Here is a 14873-nt window from a genome sequence, read left to right on the forward strand (position 1 = left end):
GGGACAAAAGAAAAAAATGGACCAAGACTGAACCAGTAAAAAAAAACATTGAACAAGATGGTGCAAAGGTTTTGCAAAAATAATGATTGTTGGACTCAATGGGGGAAGGAAGGGTGGGGGGGCTGGCTGCATATTTTGTGGGGCAGAAGATGACCCTTCAGTGGCCAGTGGTGGGATCTTCTGGGCCACTGTTGCCAACAGTGTTTCCTGTTTTTCCACTGGAAATCAGCGGCAGTGGTGCATCGTCAATGGGACTGGAAGATCACTTCACGCTTATCTGCATTAAATCCGAAGATGCGCAGGTTCAGCGAATTGTCCATGCTAAATTGCTCCATAGTATCCAAACATGTTTAGGTTAGGGGCATTAGCAAGGTAAATACATGGGGTTATGGCGAAGGGGTGGATCTAGGTAAGATGCTCTAGTGGAGCGTTGGTGTAGACTCAATGGGCCTAAAGGCCTTCTTCTGCATGTCAGGATTCTATGAATTTCTTCTGCCACTTGTCCACGCATTCCACAAACTTGTCTATGTCCTTCATAACTTCTACATTTTCCTCCTCACAATGCTTTCAAGTTTCATATCAGCTATAAATTTTGAAATTCTGCCATGTACACCAAAGTTTATGTCATTAGTATACACCAAGAAGAGCAATGTTCCTCACAGTTACCCTGGGGAAATCCACTGCAATCAAAAAAATATTTCACCACTACTCTCCACTTTGTTACTTAGTCAATTTCATATTTATGTTGCTCCTGCCCCCTTTATTTCATGAGTTATGACTTTTCTGACAAGTCTGTTGTGAGACACTTTGTCAAATGCCTTTAGAAGCAGCTTGGATTCGTGAAGGGGAAGTCATGTTTAACGAATTTACTGGATTTTTATGAAGATGTGACTAGATGTGACAGAGGGGAACTGGTGGATGTGGTGGTTTTAGATTTCCAGAAGGTGTTCAATTAGGCGCCTCACAAAAGGTTGCTGCAGAAGGTTAGGGTATACGGAGTTGGGGGTAAAGTGTTAGCGTGGATTGAGGATTGGTTATCTAACAGGAAGCAGAGAGTTGGAATCAATGGGTGCTTTTCTGGTTGGCAGTTGGTGACTAGTGGAGTGCCGCAGGGATCAGTGCTGGGGCCTCAACTGTTTACCATATACATAGACAATCTGGAGGAGGGGGCTGAGCGTAGGCTAGCAAAATTTGCTGATGACACGAAGATAAGTGGAAAAGCGAATTGCGTGGAGGACGCGGAAAGTCTGCAGAGAGATCTGGATAGGCTGAGTGAGTGGGTGAGGACCTGGCAGACGGAGGTTATCCGCTTTGGCAGAAATAATACTAGGAAGGAATATTATTTAGAGGGTGAAAAGCTGCAGCATGCTACAGTGCAGAGGGACCTGGGGGTCCTTGTGCACGAATCGCAAAAACTCAGTCTGCAGGTGCAGCAGGTGATCAAGAAGGCGAATGGAATGTTGGCCTTCATACCAAGGGGGATAGAATATAAAAGCAGGGAGGTCTTGCTGCAACTGTACAAGGCACTGGTGAGGCCACAACTGGAATACTGTGTGCAGTTTTGATCCCCTTATTTGCGTAAGGATATAATGGCCTTGGAGGGAGTACAGAGAAGGTTCTCCAGGCTGATACCGGAGATGAGGGGGTTAGCTTATGAGGAGAGATTATATAGACTGGACCTGTACTCGCTGGAGTTTAGAAGGCTGAGGGGGGATCTTACAGAGACTTACAAGATAATGAAGGGGCTAGATAGGGTAGAGGTAGACAGATTCTTTCTGCTTAGAAAGGAAACCAGACTAGAGGGCACAGCCTCAAAATAAGGAGGGGCAGTTTAGAACGGAGTTGAGGAGGAACTTCTTCATTCAAAGGGTGGTGAATCTCTGGAATTCTCTGCCCATTGAAGTGGTGGAGGCTACCTCGTTGAATATATTTAAGTCACGGTAGATAGATTTCTGACAGATAAGGGAATTAAGAATTATGGGGAGAAGGCGGGAAAGTGGAACTGATCAACTTCAGATCAGCTATGATCTTAGTGAATGGCAGAGCAGGCTCGAAGGGGTAGATGGCCTACTCCTGCTCCTATTTCTTACGTTCTTATGTAAGTTCAGGTACACCATATCAATAGTAGAACTCTCATCAATGCTACCTGTTACCTTATCAAAAAACTCCAGCAAATTAGTTAAACACGATTTTATTCCAAGTTACGCTCACTGATACTTTCTTCCCTGCTGTATCCAATCCAAAACGGTTACTCCCAAATTCAGTGCACTCAGTGTTAACTTGGCAAGCTCGACCCAAATTCTGCTGACCCACTTAAGTACATCAACTACCAAGCCAACATGTGACTCATCAGGATTACTGATGCAAAAGCAGGTCTGTCAAGATGTCTCCCAGAACACTTTAATGGTTAACAGTATTTAATTGAATGTGAAGCACTTTGAAATACTTGCAAGATGTAATCAGGCCCAACATAAATGTTTGTTTGAATAACAATACAACCATACAGGTACAAAGTAAACAATGATAAGATTACATGCTAAGGATACTACATTATCCAAAGGAAGCAATACATTGGCCAGCAAAATATGAGGTGTTTATTTAAAATGCCATGCTTATCTCATCCTGCAGAGTGGAACACACAGAATCTATATTCATCACAAAGAACTGAATGACAACTGCAAGTAATTTTTACCACAAATATTATGCTCTAACTTAGATGTCGGTTTGTCGCTTTTGGCTGTAAAATGTATTATCTGGTGCATTAAATTATAATCACGTGGAACTGGAGCAATACTGTTTAAGGTCTTATCATGAAATTTCACAGTGAATGGTCAAAGATGCATGGAGGCAATACTGAAGAATAAATAATTTGAACCATTTACAATTTGATATGAATTCCCGAGCAGTCATCAGTATAATGATTCCATCTTCCAAAGGATGGAATTAACCTATGTTTTAATAGCTGTTGTCATCAGAATTAAATCTTTTCAAACCACTTCACTATCTCTGTGTGTAGTTGCAACATAATAGTTTTTCAAGGTTTTCCACATTAAGGGAGCAAATCAAATTTATGGCCATTTTATACATCAAATTGTAACTCAGTTTCAAATAATGTCGAAAATTCACAGTATGCAGTTCATATCTTCTGTAGTTTCTTTCCTCAACTCCCAAAATACCATCGTTAATTGTGGTGTAAATATCCACAAGCACGTACGGTGGTTAAAAGACTGAGTTGCAGAGAATCAAGATATCGGCACCTTAAAAGGTGTAATGCCTTCTTTATATGGAATTTAACCATTTGCACACTGAACTTGATAGGAGCTTGGGAACTACTGTTTTGAAGTTTGGACAAAGCAATATCAACTCTGTAATTGTGCCCAAAATTTCATGATAAAATCTCAACTACTACTTTGGTGGCAAGTTCTACATTCTTACCACCCTCTGTGTAAAGAAGTTTCACCTGAATTCCCAATTGGATTTATTTTGATTTGATTTATTGTCACATGTATTGGTATATAGTGAGAAGTATTGTTTCTTGTGCACTATACAGATAAAACATACTGTTCACTGAGAAGGAAAGGGGAGAGTGCACAATGTAGTGTTACAGTCATAGCTAGGTTGTAGAGAAAGATCAACTTAATGCGAGGTAGGTCCAGTCAAAAGTCTGATGGGCAGCAGGTTGGTATGGTTGGTATGTGACCTCAGACTTTTGTAAATTTTTCCTGAAGGAAGAAGGTGGAAGAAAGTATGTCTGGAGTGTGTGGGGTCCTTAATTATGCTGGCTGCTTTTCTGAGGCAGCGGGAAGTGTAGACAGTGTCAATGAGTGGGAGGCTGGTTTGTGTGATGAACTGGGTTTTGTTCACAACCTTTTGTAGTTTCTTGCAGTCTTGGATACCGCAGGAGCCATACCAAGCTGTGATTCAACCAGAAAGAATGTTTTCTATGGTGCATCTGTAAAAGTTGGCAAGAGTTGTAGTGGACATGCCAAATTTCCTGAGTCTTGTGAGAAAGTAGAGATGTTGGTAGGTTTTCTTAATAATCGAGTTGGCATGGAAGGGACTAGCACAGGTTGTTAATGATCTGACAACTAAAATACCATCATTAATTGTGGTGTAAATATCCACAAGCATGTATGGTGGTTAAAAGACTGAGTTGCAGAGACTCAAGATATCGGCACCTTAAAAGGTGTAATGCCTTCTTTATATGGAATTTAAGTATTTGCACACTGAACTTGATAGGAACTTGGGAACTACTGTTTTGAAGTTTGAAGTTGAAGCTCTCAACTATTTCTACTTTGTCCCCACTGATGTAGACAGGGGCATGTCCTCTATTACGCTTCCTGAAGTTGATGAATATATCCTTTGATTTCTTGACAGTGAGGGAAAGATTATTGTCGTCGCATCAGTTCACCAGATTCTTCAACTCTTTCCTGTACCCCGTTTCGTCATTGTTTGAGATTAGACCCACTATGGTAGTGTCAGCAGCAAACTTGAAAATTGGAGGGGAATTTGGCCACACAGTCATAGGTGTATAAAAAGCATAGGTAAGGGTCTGAGAACACACTCTTGTGGGGCATTGATGCTGAGGATAATCGTGGATGAGGTGTTGTTGCCCATCCTTAATGATTGTGGTCTGTGGGTTAGGAAGTTCAGGACCCAGTCACAGAGACTAAGTTATATTCAGACCTGGGGTTTCGACTGTCTCCACAAGTAGAAATATATTCTCTACCGAATCAAGAACTTTTATTACCTTACGAAGCTCTCACAGCTCATTCCTCGGGTTTCTCTCTTCTGGATAACAGAAGCTTTTCATGATAATTTTTTCTGCATATTTTCCAAAGCCTCTATTATTCTTTTTATAAGATGAGGACCAGTGCTGTTCACAGTGTTACAAATGTGATCTAACCAAAGCTTAAACTTCTCCACTTTGCCATTCTATCACTCCAAAAATGAACCCCCAATATTTGAATTTGCAGTGTTTCTGCCACATTCTGTTTGTTCAACCTGATCAAAAATTGGTCAATGGAGTCTAATTTTTTAACTTAATTACACTGCTCTAATGGGTTTGGAAGGTATCAAAAGAACATTGCTGCAATGCTTCTTGTAGATGCGTCAGTGATGGAGTAAGTGAATATTTGTGGTGTGGTGCCAATCAACTGGCTGATTTGTCCTGGATAATGTCAAGCTTCTTGCACGTTATTGTAGTTGCACTTGTCCAGGCAAGTATTCCAGCACACTCTTGACTTGTGCCTTGAAGATGATGATGAACAAGCTCTGGGAAGTCAGGAGAAGAATTACTTACCACAAAACACCAGTTCTGACCTGCTCTTGCAGTCACAGTAATTAGTAACTGGTCCAGTTTATTTTTTGGTCATTGGCAATGCCCCAAGATATTGATAGTGCGGGATTCACCAATGGTAAAGCCACTGAATATCAAGAGGAGAAAGTTAGATTCTCTCTTATTGGAAATAGTCACTGATGAGCATTTCTATGGCACAAATGTTGCTTGCCATTCATCAGCCTTAACCTGAATATTGTCTAATCTTGTTGCACATGGACACAGATTGCTTCAGTCTCCAAGGAGTTGTTAATGAAACTGAATATTGTGCAATTATCAGTGAATTGATTTATTATTGTCACATGTATTAACATACAGTGAAAAATATTGTTTCTTGCGTGCTGTACAGACTAAACATACCCTTCATAGAGAAGGAAATGACAGAGTGCAGAATGTAGTGTTACAATTGTAACTAGGGTGCAGAGAAAGATCAACTTAATGCAAGGTAAATCCATTCAAAAGTCTGACAGCAGCAGGGAAGAAGCTGTTCTTGAATAGGTTGGTACGTGGCCTCAGACTTTTGTATCTTTTTCTCGACAGAAAAAGGTGAAAGAGAGAATGTCTGTGAGTGCGTGGGGTCCTTAATTATGCTGGCTGCTTTGCCAAGGCAGCAGGAAGTGTAGACAGAATCAGTGGATGGGAGGTTTGCATGATGGTCATTTACATTCACGACCTTTTGTCGTTCCTGGCAGTCTTAATCAGAGCAAGAGCCATACCAAGCTGTGATACAATCAGAAAGAATGCTTTCTATGGTGCATCTGTAAAAGTTGGTGAGAGTTGTATCTAACATGCCAAATTTCCTTAGTCTTCTGAGAAAGTAGAGGCATTGGTAGGCTTTCTTAACTATAGTTACGACATGGGGGGACCAGGACAGGTTGCTGGTAACACCTGAAGACTTGAAGCTCTCGACCCTTTCTACTTTGCCCCCACTGATGTAGGCAGGAGCATGTTCTCCTTTACGCTTCCTGAAGTCGATGACAAACTCCTTCGTTTTGGGAGAGAGATTATTGTTGCTGCTCCAGTTCCCCAGATTCTCTATCTCATTCCTGTACTCTGTCTCATCACTGTTTGAGACTTGACCCACTACGGTGGGGCCGTCAGAAACATAAAAGTCGAACTGGAGGGGAATTTGGCCGCACAATCATAGGTGTATAAGGAGTATAGTGGGGGCCTAAGAACACAGCCTTGACAGGCACCGGTATTGAGGATGATCGTAGAGGAGGTCTTGTTGCCGATCCTTACTGATTGTGGTCTGAGAGTTAGGAAGTTCAGGGTCCAGTTGCAGAGAGAGATGCCGAGGCCCAGGCTATGGAGTTTGAGGATGAGTTTCATGGGAATAATGGTGTTGAAGGCTGAGCTGTAATCAATAAACAGGAGTCTGACATTGGTGGGTGTCCTCCTTCTAGGTGTTACAGGATCAAGTGCAGGGCCAGGGAAATGGTGTCTGCTGTGGACCTGTTGCGGCAGTAGGCAAACTGTAGAGGAGTTGGAATTGGGAGGCTAGAATTGATTTGTGCCACGACTAACCTTTCGAAGCACTTTATAATGATGGATGTCAGAGTCACCAGCCGATTGTCATTAAGGCACGCTGCTTGGTTTTTCTTAGGAACCAGGATGAGGGTCGTCTTCTTGAAGCAGATACGGACCTCAGATTGTTATAAACAGAGGTTGAAGATGTCTGTAAATATGTCTGCCAGCTGATCCATGCAAAAACTGAGTGCATGGCCGGGTACCCCATCCGGGCCAGTAGCTTCCTGTGGGTTGACCTTTAAGAAAGCTGCTCTGAATCTGCAATGGTGACCCCAGGTACAGGTTCAGTCAGGGCTTTCAGGGCGGAGAGCATGCTCTCGCTGACCTCATTGAGCTCATCAGGAAGGGTGCACTGGAGACGGCAATTTTACGTGCCTTTATTTTGTACCTGTTATGTCTTTGCAAACCTTGCCACAGTCGGCGGGGGTCAGTATGGCTAGCCTGGGACTCTAGCTTGGTCCAGTATTGTCTTTTGGCATCTTTGATGGATCTCTTTAGATCGTATCTGGTTTCTTCTATATTATTTGAGAGTATCCCATTTATGACTTTATGATAGGAGGAAGGTAATTGATAATGCAGCTGAAGATGGTTGGGCCGAGAACATGACCTTGAGGAATTCCTGTAGTGATTTCCTGTAACTGAGCTGATTGGCTGCTAACAAACACCACAATCTTCCTTTGTGCTAAGCATGATATCTATCAGTGGAGCATTTAGCTCCTAATTCTCAGACTCCAATTACACTCAGGTTCATTGATGCCATACATGGTCAAATTATGTCTCCATGTCCAGGGCTGTTACTCATCTCTGGCATTCAGCACTTTTGTCCATGTTTGAACAAACATCATAATGAAGTCAGGAGCTGAGTGACTGTGATAAAATCCAACTGAGCATCCACGAGCATGTTATTATTTATTATGTATTGGTTTGAGTGTCGATAAGCGTGTTTTTTGTGCACAGGACATACCTGAGCAGTTTTCCACATTGCCGAATAGATGCCAACATTGTAGCTGTAATGGAGCGGCTTGGCAAGGAGCATGGCTAGTTCTGCAGCACAAGGCATCAGTACTATTGCTGAACTATTGTCAGGGCCCAGAGCCTTTGTCCTGTGCCTTCAGACATTCCTTGATATCTCATGGAGCGAATCAAATTTGAGATGCTGGAAATGACAGGAGGAGGCAGAGATGAATCATCCATTTGGCACTTTCGACTGCAGATATTTGCAAATGCTTCAGCCTTGTCTTTTACACTGATGTGCTGGACCCTCATCCAAGCTTTCCCCATGGGGCAACTGCCCAACCAATTTTATCAGGCAAAATTAAAGATTTGGATTTAGTATTAGAGAATCCCTGGAATGCAGAAAGAGGGCATTCGGCTCATCAAGTCTGCACCAATTCTCCAAAAAAGCATCCCACTATGACCCTCCACTCTGCCCTATCCCCTCCACACATTTACCATGGCTAATCCACCTAACCTACACTTCTTCGGACCATGGGAGGAACTTGGAAAATGCCCCAAGGAAGCGCATATAGACATGTGAAGAACATGCACACTCCACACAAACATACACTCAAGGCTGGAATCAAACCTGTGTCACTGGCACTGTGAGACAGCAGTGCTAACAACCGTGCCACCCCAGAACACCCATTCAGTCTGCACCAACCCTTCAAGAGATCACCCCACCTCGGACCGGCCGGCATTACATTGTGTGCCCTTGTCAGCCTCAGTGCTTCTTATAGTTGGTTTTGACATGAAAGAGTACTGATCCATCAGCGGAGGTGGGGAAGTAGTAGGTGGTAATCAGCAGGAGATTTCCTTGCCCATATTTGACATGGGAGGGAGTATGAAAAGCTGGGAATGGAATTAAAAAGTAGAACCGACAAGGTGGTTATCTCTGGGTTACTGCCTGAACCGAGTGCAGACGGGAGTAGGGTTGACAGGATTAAGGAAGTGAATGGGTGGCTCAGGGACTGGTGTGGGAGGAATGGGTTTGAATTTATGGGGCATTGGCACCAGTATTGGGGTAGGTGGGACCTGTTCGGGCGGGATGGGGTCAGTCCGAACCGTGCTGGGACCAGAGTGCTGGCGAATCGGGTAAAGAGGACTGTAGACAGGGCTTTAAACTAATTAGGGGGGGGAGGGTGTGAGGGTAGGTGATGTTATGAGGTCTAAAGTTAAGGAGAGGGTACAGGTAAGGGAAGAGGCCGAGGATGTCCCAATAATAGAGGGAGTAGGGGGCGTGAGTATAGTTGGTGGCGTTACGGCAAATAGGGTCCAGGTGAAGGCTGGGATGAAGGCACTTTATCTGAATGCACGAAGCATTCGGAATAAAGTGGATGAGCTGGTGGCGCAGATCGACACAAATGGATACGATCTGGTGGCCATTACACAGACATGGCTGCAGGGTGACAGGGACTGGGAGCTGAATGTACAGGGCTATCAAGTGTTTAGGAAGGATAGGCAGGAGGGAAAAGGGGGGTGCGTAGCTCTGCTGATTAAGGATAGCATCAAGGTGGTAGCAAGGGATGATATTGGAGCCAAGGAGCAGAACGTGGAATCGTTGTGGGTGGAGATTAGGAACAGCAAAGGGAGGAAGACGCTGGTGGGTGTCGTCTATAGGCCCCCGAATAATGATCTGGAGGTGGGGCGGGCTGTTAACGAGCAAATAAGTACGGCGTGCAGGAATGGGACAGCCGTAGTTATGGGGGATTTCAATCTGCATATTGATTGGTCGACCCATGTTGGACGCGGGGGGCTCGAGGAAGAGTTCTTGGAATGCTGCCGGGATAGTTTCCTCGAACAGTGTGTGTTGGAGCCGACGAGGGAGCGAGCTATCTTGGATCTGGTGTTATGTAATGAGGCGGGTAGAATTAGGGACCTTGCGGTGAAGGATCCTCTTGGGGAGAGTGATCATTGTATGGTGGAGTTTCTGGTGCAGATGGAGGAGGAGAAAGTGGGTTCCCGGACACGCGTCCTTTGTTTGAATAGAGGGGAGTACGGTAGGATGAGAGAAGAATTGGCGAATGTGGACTGGGGAGCGCGTTGGAGGGAGGGTCTGCTGAGGAGCAGTGGAGGATCTTTAAGGAGATCTTTCTTGGTGCTCAGCAGAAATTTATTCCGATGGTCAAAAAGGATAGTAGGAGGAGAGGTAATAAGCCGTGCATAACGAAGGAGGTGAAGGAAAGTGTTAAACTAAAAGCGGAGGAATTTAGAGTAGCTAAGAGTAGTGGGCAAGAAGAGGATTGGGAGAGGTTTAAATGTCAACGAAGATTGACAAAGAAGTTGATAAAGAAGGGTAGGAGAAACTATGAAGCTGGGCTAGCGCTTAATATAAAAAAGGATAGCAAGATTTTTTATAAATATATAAAAAGGAAGAGGCTGGCTAGGGTGAACGTTGGTCCTTTAGAGGATGAGAAAGGGGACCTAGTGGTAGGGGATGGGGATATGGCTAAGGTATTGAATAACTTTTTTGTTCCTGTCTTCACAGAGGAGGATGTGAATAATTTGCCGGGTGTTAGCGATGGAAAGGTAGTAGGACTTGGAGGGTCTTAATGACATTACTGTTACTAGAGAGGCGGTGCTCGACAGACTGGAGGGGCTGATTGTGGACAAGTCCCCAGGACCGGATGGAATGCATCCGAGGGTTCTGAAAGAAATGGCGGAGGTGATAGTGGATGCCTTGGCGGTTATTTTCCAGACGTCGCTGGATTCCGGGGAAGTGCCGGATGATTGGAAAATGGCTAATGTTACGCCGTTGTTTAAGGGTGCCAGGCAAAAGGCGGGGAATTATAGGCCGGTTAGTTTAACGTCTGTGGTAGGTAAAATGTTAGAATCTGTCATTAAGGAGGAAATTGCGAGGCATCTTGAGGGGAATTGCTTGATAGAGCAGACGCAGCACGGTTTCATTAAAGGGAAGTTGTGTCTGACAAATTTACTGGAGTTCTATGAGGATGTGTCTAGGGCGGTGGATAGAGGAGAGCCGGTGGATGTAGTCTTTCTAGATTTTCAGAAGGCGTTTGACAAAGTACCTCACAAGAGGTTATTGCAGAAGGTCGAGGGACATGGAGTTGGGGGTAGGGTGTTAGCGTGGATAGAGGATTGGTTGTCAAATAGGAGGCAGAGAGTGGGGGTCAACGGGTGCTATTCGGATTGGCGGACGGTGACTAGTGGAGTGCCCCAGGGGTCGGTGCTGGGGCCTCAGCTTTTTACCATTTATATAGATGATCTGGAGGAGGGAACCGAGTGTAGGGTGTCGAAATTTGCTGATGACATCAAGATTGGGGGAACGGCAAATTGTGCGGAGGGTGTGGAGAGTCTGCAGAAGGATCTAGATAGGCTGGGCGAATGGGCCAGGAAATGGCAAATGGAATTTAATGTTGGCAAGTGTGAGGTGGTCCACTTTGGTAGGAAGAATGGTAGGAAGGACTATTACTTACGGGGCGAAAAACTGCAGCAGGCGACGGTGCAGAGGGACCTCGGGGTCCTTCTGCATGAGTCGCAAAAACCCAGCTTGCAGGTGCAGCAGGTGGTCAGGAAGGCGAATGGGATGCTGGCCTTCATAGCGAGGGGGATTGAATATAAAAGTAGGGAGGTCTTGCTGCGGCTGTATAGGGCATTGGTGAGGCCGCAGCTGGAGTACTGTGTGCAGTTTTGGGCGCCGCACCTGCGCAAAGATGTTTTGGCCTTGGAGGGAGTGCAGAGGAGGTTTACTAGGATGATACCGGAGTTGAGGGGGTTGAGCTATGAGGAGAGGCTGAATAAACTGGGCTTGTACTCGTTAGAGTTTAGAAGAATGAGGGGAGATCTCATTGAGACGTATAAGATGATGAATGGGATGGATAGGATAGAGGTGGAGAGACTCTTCCCGCTCAAAAAAGACAGTAGGACTAGGGGGCACAGCCTCAAGACAAAAGGGGGGCGGTTTAGAACGGAGTTGAGGAGGAACTTCTTCACTCAAAGGGTGGTGAATCTCTGGAATTCTCTGCCCGTTGAAGTGGTGGAGGCTGCCTCACTAAATATTTTTAAGACGCGGGTTGATGGGTTTTTGATAAGAGAGGGGATTGAGGGTTATGGGGAGAAAGCGGGAAAGTGGAACTGAGCAGCGACAGATCAGCCATGATCTTATTGAATGGTGGGGCAGGCTCGAAGGGCTAGATGGCCTACTTCTGCTCCTATTTCTTATGTTCTTATGTCATGAAATTTCATGGGGTCAAGAGTCAATGTTGAGGACTCCCAGGGCAACACTCTCTCAACTGTACATTACTGTGCCACCACCATTGCTAGGTATGTTTAGAAGTGGGAGAGAACATACCAGGGAAGGTGATAGTGGTGTTGGGGATATTGTCTTTAATGTATGATTCATTGAATATGGTTACAAAATGGACAATTTCACATTTTCCCACACTATATTCAATTTGCCAGAACTTTATCCACTTGACCTATACCTTTTTATTGCCTCCATTTGGAACAGGAGGAGGCCATTCAGCCCACTGAACCTCCTCTACCATTCAATATAATCATAGCTGATTGGATACTTCAATGTCTTCTGCCCACATTATATCTATAACCCTTCACCTGATTGTTAATATCAGAAATCCATCATTAAGCATACTCAATGACCGAGTTTTCAGGACCCTCTAGTATACATAATTTCAAAGATTCTTTGTGTAAAAAAAGTTCTCTTCATCTCAGCCCTAAGGAGCTTCCTCCTTATATTGAAGTTGTGCTCCTTGGTTCTAGATTCCACAATCAAGGGAAATTCTAAGTCACATTTACCCTGTCTATTCTTTAAAGTATATTGTAAGTTTCAATTAGATCACCTCTCATCCTTTGAAATTCTGGAGACTACAGGCCCAATTTGTCCAATCTCTCTTCATAAAACAGTCCCACTGTCCCAGAAAAACTCAGGTGAACCTTTGCTGCATTCCGAGTACAGCAATAATTTCTCTTAAGATATAAGGACCAAAACTGCACACAGCACTCCAGGTGCATTCTAACCAAACTTCTATACAACTGAAGCAAGACTTCCCTATTCCTGTACTCAAATCCAATTGTGATTAAGGCGAACATTCCATTAGCCTTCTTCATAGCTTGCTGCACCTGCATGTTAGGCTTCAATGACTTACGAACAACAACATCAAGGTTCTTTTATATGTCTACACCATCTAATTTTTTTACCATTTAGGGAACACTCGGCACATCTGTTCCTTCTTTCAAAGTGAATCACCTCACATTTTTTCACATTACATGACATTACATGTCATGAACTCATTAAGTCTATGCAATCGTATTGTAGCCGTTTTACATCTTTCTTACAACTCACATTCCCATCTAGCTTTGTATCATCCATGAATCTGGGAATATTACATGTGGTCCCCACATCCAAATCACTGATATATATTTTGTCCAGCGGGAGCGCAAGCATTGAACCTTACAATACACCACTGGCCATGGCCTTCCAACAGGAGAGTTTTGTCTGTTAGCTAATCCTTCAGTAGATTACTTCCTATTCCAGATGCTTTTATTTTGCTGATCAATCTTCTGTGGGGGACTTTATCAAAAGCCTTCTGAAAGTCCAAACATATTGTGTTCATCGACTTTCCTTTATCAATTTTGTTAGCAACATACTCACAAAACCCCAACAAACTCATCAAACATCATTCCCCATTCATAACCCCATACTGACTCTGCCTAATTAGGTTATGATTATCCAAGTGTCTATTTACCACATCATTTAAAATAAATTTGAACAGTTTCTCTTCTACTAATGTACAGCTAATAGGTCTTTAATTTCCTTTTTTCTCTCTCCCTCCCTTTTCAGTATTGGGGTGACATTTACTATCTTCCAATCTTCAGGAACTTTTCCATAATCTGTAGAATTTTGGAAGATGATCACCAATGCATCCATTATCTCTCTAATGATCTTTTTCAATACTCTGGGATACGCATTATCATAATTATGTCCTCATCACAACTTAGTTGCCTACCTATCTTTGTATCAGCAGTGCATTCCCCCAAAAAAAAAGAAAAAGAAGAAAAAAAAAACCCTCCCCCACTATCCATAGTCTTTGAATACTTTTCTGAATTTTGAACTTGAATACTTAGAATATTGTGAACAGTTCTGGTCACCCTATTATAGAAAGGATATTATTAAAATAGAAAGAGTGCAGAAAAGATTTACTAGGATGCTACAGGACTTCATGATTTGAGTTCTAAGGAGAGGCTGGATAGACTGGGACTTTTCTCCTTGGAGCATAGGAGTCTTAGGGGTGATCTTATAGAGATCTATAAAATTATGAGAGGCATAAGGTCAACATCTTTTCCCAACAACAGAAGAATCTAAAACCAAAGGGCATAGGTTTAAAGTAAGAGGAGAGAAATGCAAAAGAGTCTAGAGACGCAATTTTTTCACACAGATGGTGATGAGTGTTTGGAACGAGTTGCCAGAGTCAGTAGCAGAGGCAGGTACAATTTTGGTTTTTAAAAAGCATTCGGATAGTTACATGGTTATTGAGGGATATGGGCCAAACACAGGAAATTGGGACTCGCTTAATGGTAAAAACTGGAGAGTGTGGTGAGTATCTGGAACAGTAGTAGAGGCGGGTACAATTTTGTCTTTTAAGAAGCATTTAGACAGTTACATGAGTAAGATGGGTATAGAGGGATATGGGCCAAATGTGGGCAATAGGGTTTAGTTAAGGGGTTTAAAAAAAGGGCGGCATAGACACGTTTCCATGCTGTAAAACCTCTATGACTCTATAATGTGGACAAGTTGGCCAAAGGGCCTGTTTCCATCCTGTAAACCTGCATCACACCATGACTCTACAATCCATAAGTAGTTGAAAAACACAATTTCCCTTTTGCAAAACTATGTTGACTCTGCCCAATTATCTTGAGTTTGTCATGCGCCCTGCTATAAATTATTTAATAATGGCTTCTAACATTTTCTGTATTACAGATGTTAAGCTAACTCGCCAGTAGTCTCTCACTTTCTGGCTCCCTCAAGTTT

At 43.5% G+C, this 14873-nt stretch overlaps 1 protein-coding gene across 1 annotated transcript in view; it reads right to left on the reverse strand.

The window, feature by feature from the left end:
- The window catches only part of ralgps2 (Ral GEF with PH domain and SH3 binding motif 2), a 359688-nt gene extending 351832 nt beyond the window's left edge, over positions 1 to 7856 (reverse strand). Inside the window, exon 1 of the mRNA XM_080196004.1 lies at positions 7833 to 7856. The gene's annotated coding sequence lies outside the window, so the exon portion shown is untranslated. The remainder of the gene's footprint in view (positions 1 to 7832) is intronic.
- Between the last annotated feature and the right edge of the window lie 7017 nt (positions 7857 to 14873).

The sequence above is a fragment of the Carcharhinus amblyrhynchos genome, chromosome 9 (genome assembly GCF_965287045.1).
Source record: "Carcharhinus amblyrhynchos chromosome 9, sCarAmb.v2.hapA, whole genome shotgun sequence".
In the NCBI taxonomy this organism is placed as follows: Eukaryota; Metazoa; Chordata; class Chondrichthyes; order Carcharhiniformes; family Carcharhinidae; genus Carcharhinus; species Carcharhinus amblyrhynchos.